We start from the raw sequence: 9,443 nt of genomic DNA, 5'->3' as shown, positions 1-9,443 counted from the left end.
ATAATCAACCTGCCACCAGTTTGGGAGCTCTGGTGGTGTAGTGCATAAAACATTAGACTGCTAACTAGAAGACTGCCAGTTCAAACCCACCAGCCACTCCTCAGAAGGAAGATTGAGCAATCTACTTCTGGAATGATATTGCCTCAGAAACCCAAGGAGGGGCCGCTGTGAGTTGGATCCGACTCTAAGGCAGTGAGTTTGGGTTTTTTGTTTGTCTGTTTGTTTTTTTACCATCAGGTTCCTAGCTGATGACCCCTAGAAGAGGTGCCATACTGGGGACTCAGTGTTGGTCTCTGTTGCTGGCAGTTGGGCACTGAGCAGTAGCTGTCGCCAAGTTGGCCTTGGTGAATAGAAGACTGTATTTCTGAGCCCATTTATAACTTCCATCCCTGCCACCATGGCCACTTTGTTCATGAGTCCACTGGGCAATGATAGGCGTGGCTGGGGAAAGAAGATGACTGGTACACACTGAATGCAGCATCTTATTCACTTGATTATTAAGTCTTCCTCTGCCAAGGTTACCCTTTGGTGAGCATTCACATGAGACAAAAATATCTGAAGCAACACAGACCTTCTTCAACAAAGAAAAGAAACACCAGTCAACAGAGATACAGAAGATAATCTTAGAGCCCTGAGCTTTCAAAGGAACTATACAGAAGTGGATTAGGCACCAATTAGTGGAAAAACCAGAGATGGTCAGAGCTGCAGACTGTCAGCTATTCTGACGGGACCAACAGCAATATTTCCAAGTGGTGTTGGGACCTGAGAATTGAACTAAAGATCAGCCCTGGTCACCAAGGGCTGCAGGGACAACTGCACTGGTGGCCTATGACTAGGAAGGGAAACAGCAAGGAGGGAGACAACCTGAACTGCTAACTTTCTGCTGTCTGGAGGGTGCAGCCATTTTGATTGTTTGCACATGGCAGCCATTTTGGATATTTAAAGTGACCGAGGGCACAGCCATTTTGAACCTTTACAAGTGGCAACCATTTTGGATTTTAAAGTGATAGCATTTGGATTCCAGGGACCTAAGAATAGGCTCTGTTTGCTAAGGTTGACAGCAACATACAAGAGGCTGACAAGAAAGGAGACAAGTGGTCAGTGCATAAGTGCTGTCAACTAGTGAATAGAGGAACACAGCACAGTACCCTGCCTGCATAGATAACATACAAACTAAACAAAAAAATAAAAATCATGGGCGAGTCACTCCAACATGCAATCACCAATTAAATATAAACACAAAAAGTCACAATGCCTCAGAGACAACAGAGCATCACAGTCCACACAAAGAAGCAAGATAAAGCAGGAGAAACAAGGGACCAGGATATGGACCCAAAACACAACCCTGAGGAAGACGCAGCATTGGAACTCCCTGATAAGGAATTCAAAAGAATTATATTTAGGTACCTTCCATGAATTGGGAGACAGATCAAAGAAAACATAGAAAAAACCCTAGAACAATTTTGAAAGACAATACAAGAACAAAATTACAAAATAAATGAAAAATTAGAAATGAGACACAAATATCTTCATGTCTTTGGTCCGTTCAAAGAGGAGAATTCACATGTCTCTTCTCCATACCTCTTTGTCACTAATTTTCCAATCATGTTCCTTCTAAGTCCCTGACCATCTAGTCAAAGCACTGGCCACAGCACATGAATCAGTATACAACAGCACATCTAGCCATTTCTTCTTCCAAAAAAAATGAATAACCAGGTGCTCTGCCCAAAGTTGTGTCCACTGGGAAGATTTTCAATCACTACTGTCCTTCAGAGAAGTCCCAGAAAGGGGCTGCATATTACACAGAACCATCTGTAAACAAGTTTTCTCTTCCTCAGTCAACTGATCGTAAGGAACTCCCTAGGATGCCATAGGTGCAGACTGGGAGAAGGAAGGTAATGTGACAGGAATGGGGACCATGGGCATTTGGGCCACATCCTCATGAAACTTACTGGAGCCTACAGGTCCTGCTTGAACCCTATCTCTTATATACCACTTCTATCTAATACTGGAGTGCTGTCCTGCACATAAGGAGCTCTGGTGTTGCAATAACCTAATCTCCTGCATCAGGTTCCTGAAAGGGCTCACCGTGCCTCTTTCAAGCCTCCCATTCCAAGGTACCCACAGTTGACAAATCTGGGGCTGTTCCAATTTCACTACATGGGCCATGACTGAGCTGGTTCAAACCAGTTCAAAGCCCTGGAAAAATCATTCCAGAAAGAAGAATAACAGCACAGCTATAACACACTAGCCTGGTGTGTTCCAGAAACAGAACAAGGCCAGTATGATGAACAGAGTTTGTGAAGGGGGTGAAATGAAATGAAGGGGTGAAATAGGCTGAGTCGCTCATGCGAACCATGAGTGAAAGAAAGAGCAAGAGCTTCTGATATATCAGGATCAAATTCCAGTTCCAGCCATTATTAGGTAATCTCAGACACGCTACTTACCGCCTCACAATCCTTTTTTTCCTTATCTACCAAAATAGTCATAATAATATTTTGTCACACATTGAGAAGAGTACATGAGATAAAGTATGCAAAGTGCCTGAAACATAGAAAGTGCCTAATAAATGTTAGTTCCAGTCCCTCATTCTTTTCTCCTTTTAAAAGCCATCGAAGAAGCCATTCTGATTATGCAGGTTTAAAAAATGATCCTTTTCTGGCCTACATGTGTGAGGTCCTCTTCCATGCAGCATCTGAGTCCCAAAACTGACCTTCAGTACACCCTACTTTCAGGAGCCCAGGGGACCAGAAGTCAACATTGCTGAGCTAGAACAGGTCACATGATGGTGCAAAGTGTTCCCTTGTGAGCAGGAGACCTTCAAATTAATTTCCAATATAACCCTGGTATTTGTGAACTAAGGTCTCCCGAGTTAAAAATAAAACAGTAGCTAACTCTGCAAGATAAATGCTTTTTAAAATCAACAATTATTTTGAGGTCCTTGGAGAAAGGTGCTTCAAAATGCAAGCTATTCAGCTTCATTATTCCCTATCTCCTGCCTCTTGGGGTTTGGGAGGGGGGCAGGGAAAGAGAAATGTTGCTGCATTGCCAAACACCTGCCAGACCTACCCTAGATGGCAAACTTTTGAAGTTATCTGAGATTTTTAAGAACATCTTCCCTCCTGGACCACTCTCCATCATCCCTCCATCTCTTTCACATCCCAGAAGTCCCAAGAAGGTTTGGCCTTGTGCCAGAGTGCCCAACCACTCCATTTTTTTCTTCTGTCCTCAAGACCTAAAACCAAACCCACTGCCATCAATGATTAGGACCCATAGTGACCCTTTAGGACAGAGTAAAACTACCCCTTCAAAGACAGAGATATCTCCTTTGCTCCATGACTTCATAAAAATCCATAGTTATCAAGTTGATTCTGATTCATAGTGATCCTATTGGACAGAATAAAACTGCCTCATAGAGTTTCCAAGGCTGTAATCTTCACAAAAGCAGACTTCCACATCTTTCTTCCACGGAGTGGTTGGTGGGTTCCTAATGTCAACCTTTCTGTTCGTAGCCGAGGGCTTAACCACTGCAGCACAAGGACTGCTTGCTCCTTGAGAACCACCCTGCAATTCCATCTCTTCTCACCACACACATTAACTCTCACTCAAGGACCTAGTCACCAAAGTCATGCACCCTTGGCTTGCTTTCTGCCTGCATTATGGCTAGGTGCCCCTGTGGGCACGAGGTTGGAAAAAACAACCACAGTTCACTCCCTCACTACCACAGTTAATGGACCTGGAAAAACTCTTTCTGAATCTCTTTAAATATTAGCTTAAAAAAATAAATGGTAGTTGACTTATGTACACTCTTGGTGTCCATTCTCATGAATGCTCAAGCAAGACAATTGTAGGGCTCCTCGATGAAAGCTAATCATCTGCACAAAATCCCTTCAAAAATTGTGTATAGTGGGTTGGAGGGTGGCCCCAAAGACATCTGTCTTCATCCTAATCCCTGGAATCTCTGATGTCACCTAATTTAGAAAAAGGATCTTTGCAGATCTGGAGATGGGGAGACCATCCCAGATTACCCAGGTGGGCCCTACTCCAGTGGTACTTGTAAGAGTGAGTCAGGGAGAGATTACACACACACTGAAGAGAAGGCAATGTGGCCATGGAGGTAGATTGGGTGGTGCAGCCATGAGAAGCAGGCAGCCAACAGAAACTGGAAAAGATTAAAAACAGGTTTTCTCTTAGAGCTTCCAAAGGGGAGCATGGCCCTACTGACACCTTGATGTCAGACCTCTGAAATCCAGACCCAGAAGAGAATAAATTTCTATTGTTTGAAGCCAATCAGTGTGTGTTTGTTTCTTACAACATACACATTGTACTGCAGAAGGCATAAGACATCATGATTTCTTATGGTTGAGGGACTTTATGTGACGGCTCCTCCTGTCAGTAGACATCTAAACTTGGTCCTCAGAATCAGGGACTGTATACCAAAACACACCAGTCCATGTTGCAGACAACCTGAGAAAGTCATCATTGTGATATGTATTTGTTTTCAACCTCAGTCATCAGAAAATTGGAAGCCAGCCAGTAAGGGGATGAACTCATTAAACACACAAGTATTTTATTTTAACACCTTTCAGAGGGTTCTTTCTAAAATGAGCCTTAAATTTTCCTGCCAACAGAGATTATGTGTAATGTAATTAAACTTCTCTTAATAAGAAAAATTGAATAAATTTAAAATGAATATCAATTATTGAGATATGCTATGGATGTGGCTATACCAGAACAGATTTTTATATGGCATGTGACTGCCTTCCCCTCTCCCATGGTCTCACCAAGTAATATATTTATTAATAAAGCACATTCACTGACATTAGTAATAAACTATATTAATAAACTGGCTAATAAACTGTATTAATTGACATTGATACCTACAAGGGTTATTGAACAACCAAACCAAGACAAACCCATTGCCGTCTAGTGAATTCCAACTCATAACGACCCTGTAGGATAGAGTAGAACTGTTCCATAGGTTTTCCAAGGCTGTAAATCTTTATGGAATCAGACTGCTGCATCTTTCTGCCACAGAGCAACTGGTGGGGTCAAACTGCCCACCTTTGGGTTAGCAGCAAATACTTAACCATTGCATCACCAGGGTGCCTTTACTGAACGACCAAACCAAAAAAGCAAACTCACTGCCTTCAAGTCAACTCCAACTCATCATGAACCTCGTTGAGTTTCCAAGTCTGTAAATATTTCCAGAAGTAGATTATCTCATCTTCTGCCCAGAAAAAACTGGTGAGTTACTGAACTCCAGCACAGCTAAAACTAAAGTTTAAAATTATAGCCCAAAATCTAATCTGGTATTTTTTTTTTCCTTTTCCATGTGAAAACAACAAGGAAAATATACATATATTTTTAACACTTGCTGCTAGTTTGATACTATTTCCAAAATTAAACATTATTTTTAAAAAAGAATTCCCAGAATAGTGATCCAAACAGTGAAATAAGTTCTATATGTAGGCTGGATCAAAACAATACCACCAAGAGGAATGTGTGATGAGACTGCATTGAGAGTGTCTGCTTGTTTGTTTTTCCTTTCCACCCCATGCTTTCATCAGAGAGTGCTCCTTGATCCTGGCTAAGAAACTGCACCTTTTTATTGCATTGCATTCCCCATGGACTGCAGAGAAATCTTGGAGCTAACCTAACATAGCTTATCTCTGCATTGGATTATGATACCAGAGTAAGTTTTAAGAAAAACGTGTAAATCTAATACATTCCAAAGTAAGAGGCACTACAAACCCACAAACAGAGCACACTGAAACATAACCAATTGTTAAGGAAGGAAAGAAGAATTAATTCCAGAAAGGTAAGAACTTCACCACTTAAAGTAAACATTAAAAAAAAAGAAGAAGAACAGAAATAGAAATGCATACAAAATGTTGTTGTTGTTGTTAGGTGCCATCGAGTCATTTTCGATTCATAGCAAACCCACGCACAACAGAACGAAACACCACCCCATCCTGTGCCAGCTCCATGATCCTTGCTATACTTGAGCCCATTGTTGCAGCCACCGTGTCAATCCATCTCGTTGAAGACCTTCCCCTCTTTCATCCACCCTCCACCTTACCAACTATGACATCCTTCTCCAGGGAATGGTCCCTTCTGACAACATGACCAAAGTAGGTGAGACGAAGTCTGGCCATTCTCTCCTCCCAGGAGCATTTCGGCTGCACTATCCTCATTATGAAACATGGTAGCTGTTTAAATAAAAGTTAGATACACACATGAAACTTCACTGTTGAGATTGTTTAAGGACTGGACTATAAATAACAATCCATTGGCATGATTAAGAATTATATTATTTATAATATATGTGGATCATATATGGGCCTTATAATCAACAAAACCTTAATATTGAGACGTTTCTGAAATTCTGTAAATAGTGAAATATGTTATTTTAAATGTGCACACAGGTAAGACAAGTTCTCTAGCACCACATAAACAGCCCCAAGATTTCCGTTCAACTCCTTTCTCCAACAGGTAGCACCTCACAAGTGATCTCCACTAATTGGAGCTGGAGGGGTGCATTAGGAGTCCATGTGAGCCCAAGCACAGGCAGACTAGGAAAAAAAGGCCTTCATTCATGGTATAAGAGAACATTACGCTTAAAAATTGTTACATTACCACCAACCATTTGAGATCAAAAGGGCAGCATTTTCCAAGGACAAAGTTCAGAAGGCAGACAGGAATGCAAACAAGAAACAGGGAGGAAATAGGAAGAGTGATTTACATTGAGGGGATTGCAATCAACGACATGAAACAAAACGTGTACGAATTGTTGAGTGGAAAAACAATCTGTTCTGTAATCTTTCACCCAAATCACAATAAAAAGTTTAAAACACAATAATAATCAGAAAAAGAAAATCAAGATTATGTTGCAATACAGAAGAATATACAAGAATTAAAGTCAAAGATAAGCTAATTTAACACATATATTCCTCATGAGAGTCACATCCAGGATCATAGATGTTTTTAAAAAATTTTATATTAAGCAAGATGGAAAAGCTGAATCCCTTAAAAGGTGGTTTATATATGAAATAATTTTTAGAAGTAAATTGAAGAATCCTGGGAACTGTAGATCTAACTCTAACCCTAATCTCTCTCCCTAATCCTAACCCTAAAACTAACTCTAAAACCTAACCCAAACTCTATACAGATACTCCACTGGATGCCGTAACTCTACAGATCACATTTAAAAAAAAAAAAAAAACTGCCATCAAGTCAATTCCAACTCATAGCAATCCCCATTAGGTTTCCAAGGTGAAAAATTTTTACAGAAGTAGATTGCCCCATCTTCCTTCTGCGGAGCAGTTGATGAGTTTGAACCACCAAACTTCTGGTCAGTAGTCAACTGCCTTAGGTACTGTACCACTAGAACTCCTATGGATCTCATTAGAAGTAAATAAATCCCATGTGTCTATAATTCAGTCATCCAAGTAAAACTGTCTTAAGAAAGGTGAGGAAAGGGGGGAGGGGAAGGGAAGGCCATGATCTTGGGCTCATATTCTTACAGCACCCATTTCTCAGCACAGAGTGAAGAGCGAGCAGAAAACCAGGATCCTGGAGAAGGAAAGACTCAGAGATATAGATGACCCTTAGCTCCTCTATGAAGATGGGAGCAAAGATATTAGTGGCTCCAATAAAACCTGACAAGTCTCTTGAAGACTTTCAAATGGAAACTGCAAAAGTATGTGAAGCTCTGGAAAGGCTGACGCAATAATTGCTCTATAATGCTGTGATCTCTGCAGGGAAATAAAAGCTAAAAATGAGGGTTTAACTCTGACTAAGATGAGCAATAAATGGCAACTGTAAAATTAGTGAGTGGCCGTGCTTCCATACCCGTATGAAAACTCTCATCCTACAGGTACATGAGGGCTTTCAGATGACTTAGTTGGATCACTGTAGCCACTGTCATACTTTATCATGCAGAGCCATGATGCCTCTACTGCTCTTGAAAAAGGAGTGTGATCCAAGGAAGAATGGGCAGCCCAGAGCCCATCCACTTGAACCAGCCAGTTCAGCAATTCCAAGCTGACTCCACAGAGCATAGTTTGAAAACCACTAATCTGATCCAGCTCTTTAATGTTACAAATCAAAGAACTAGAGACGGAGGGATGACAGAGATGCCCAGAGACCTGCCAAGGGCCACAGAAGTAGAGGCAGAAGTAAAAGCCAGTGCCTTTCACTTCTGGCTTAGTTTTTTCCCAGTAACACAGCTCCACTTATAAGGTATTTCTTTATATATTGTTTCAGTCACTACCTTCTCTTATTGTTAATATGTAAATGCATCCAATCCATGTTATGCAGTATTTTAAATGTTTTAAAATAGAGGTTTATTTTGAAAAACAACAAAAAAAACCATTGTGGCAAATCTGACTTTCTTTGAGTCTCAAAACCTTCTTTGTGACAAATCTATCTCGGCACTTCATAAAAGAACCATTGACACAGTGCCACAGACACAATGCTGAGGAAAAACTGTGAACCCCTATGGACCTTACCTTGCAAATCCAACCAATTCCTATGTCCAAAACTGTCAAATTTAGTTACTAGGGAAATTCTCTATTTAACTAAAGAAATAAATTAAGACATTTTGTTCTGAAATGAGAGGGCAAAGGCAGTAGGATAGTATTTTCAGGATGCTGAGGGAAAAATAACAGACAACCAGGAGACGGAGACGCATTCAAATTATCGTTTAAGAGTAAGAGAAACATAAAGACACTCTAAGGAGCATGAAGCCAAAGAGAATATATCAGGCAAAGAAACAAATATGAACATAGGAGATGTAACATTTAAGATAACTAAAGAACTTTGTTAAAAGTTAATCATTCTAATAAATACAGGCTATAAAATATAGCTATTAATAATTCTGATCCACATGTGATGAAGTCGACGTGAAACCATTCACTCCACATTAGTAAACAAGCACAAGTAAGCCCATGCTTACCTAGCTTACTGGGCAATCCATTCCTGACCGCAATGAATGCAGACAAAGAAAAGTGATAGAACTCACTGCTGGTTCGTAAACTTGTCTAGCAAATTAGAAATAAGTGAATCTTCTTTCCAGTAGATGCTCCTTATAACGAAGTTGTACCTAATAGAGATTGTACCTGATGGTAAGACTTGAGAAGCATTTTTATTAAAATTAGAAAGGATGCAAGGTGACTCTCACCACTTTTTCCCAACAGTATGCTGGGAGTCCTAGAAATTTCAGTAGACAATAAAACGTATAAAGATTGATGTTCTGGTTACCTAGTGCTGCTCTGACAAGAATATACCATAAATGGGATGGCCTTAACAAACAGGAGTTTATTCTTACAATTTGGAGGCTTTAAGTCTGAGTTCAAAGTGCCAGGCTCTAGGGGCTGGGTGAAAGCCCCTCAACCTTGGGGTCCAGCTCTGCCTCCTGATCCTGGCCCACTGGAGCTAGA

Source organism: Orycteropus afer, unplaced genomic scaffold, assembly GCF_000298275.1.
Source record: "Orycteropus afer afer isolate SDZICR_OR568_19922 unplaced genomic scaffold, OryAfe1.0 scaffold00407, whole genome shotgun sequence".
In the NCBI taxonomy this organism is placed as follows: Eukaryota; Metazoa; Chordata; class Mammalia; order Tubulidentata; family Orycteropodidae; genus Orycteropus; species Orycteropus afer.
Note: the sequence above shows the minus strand (reverse complement) of the source record.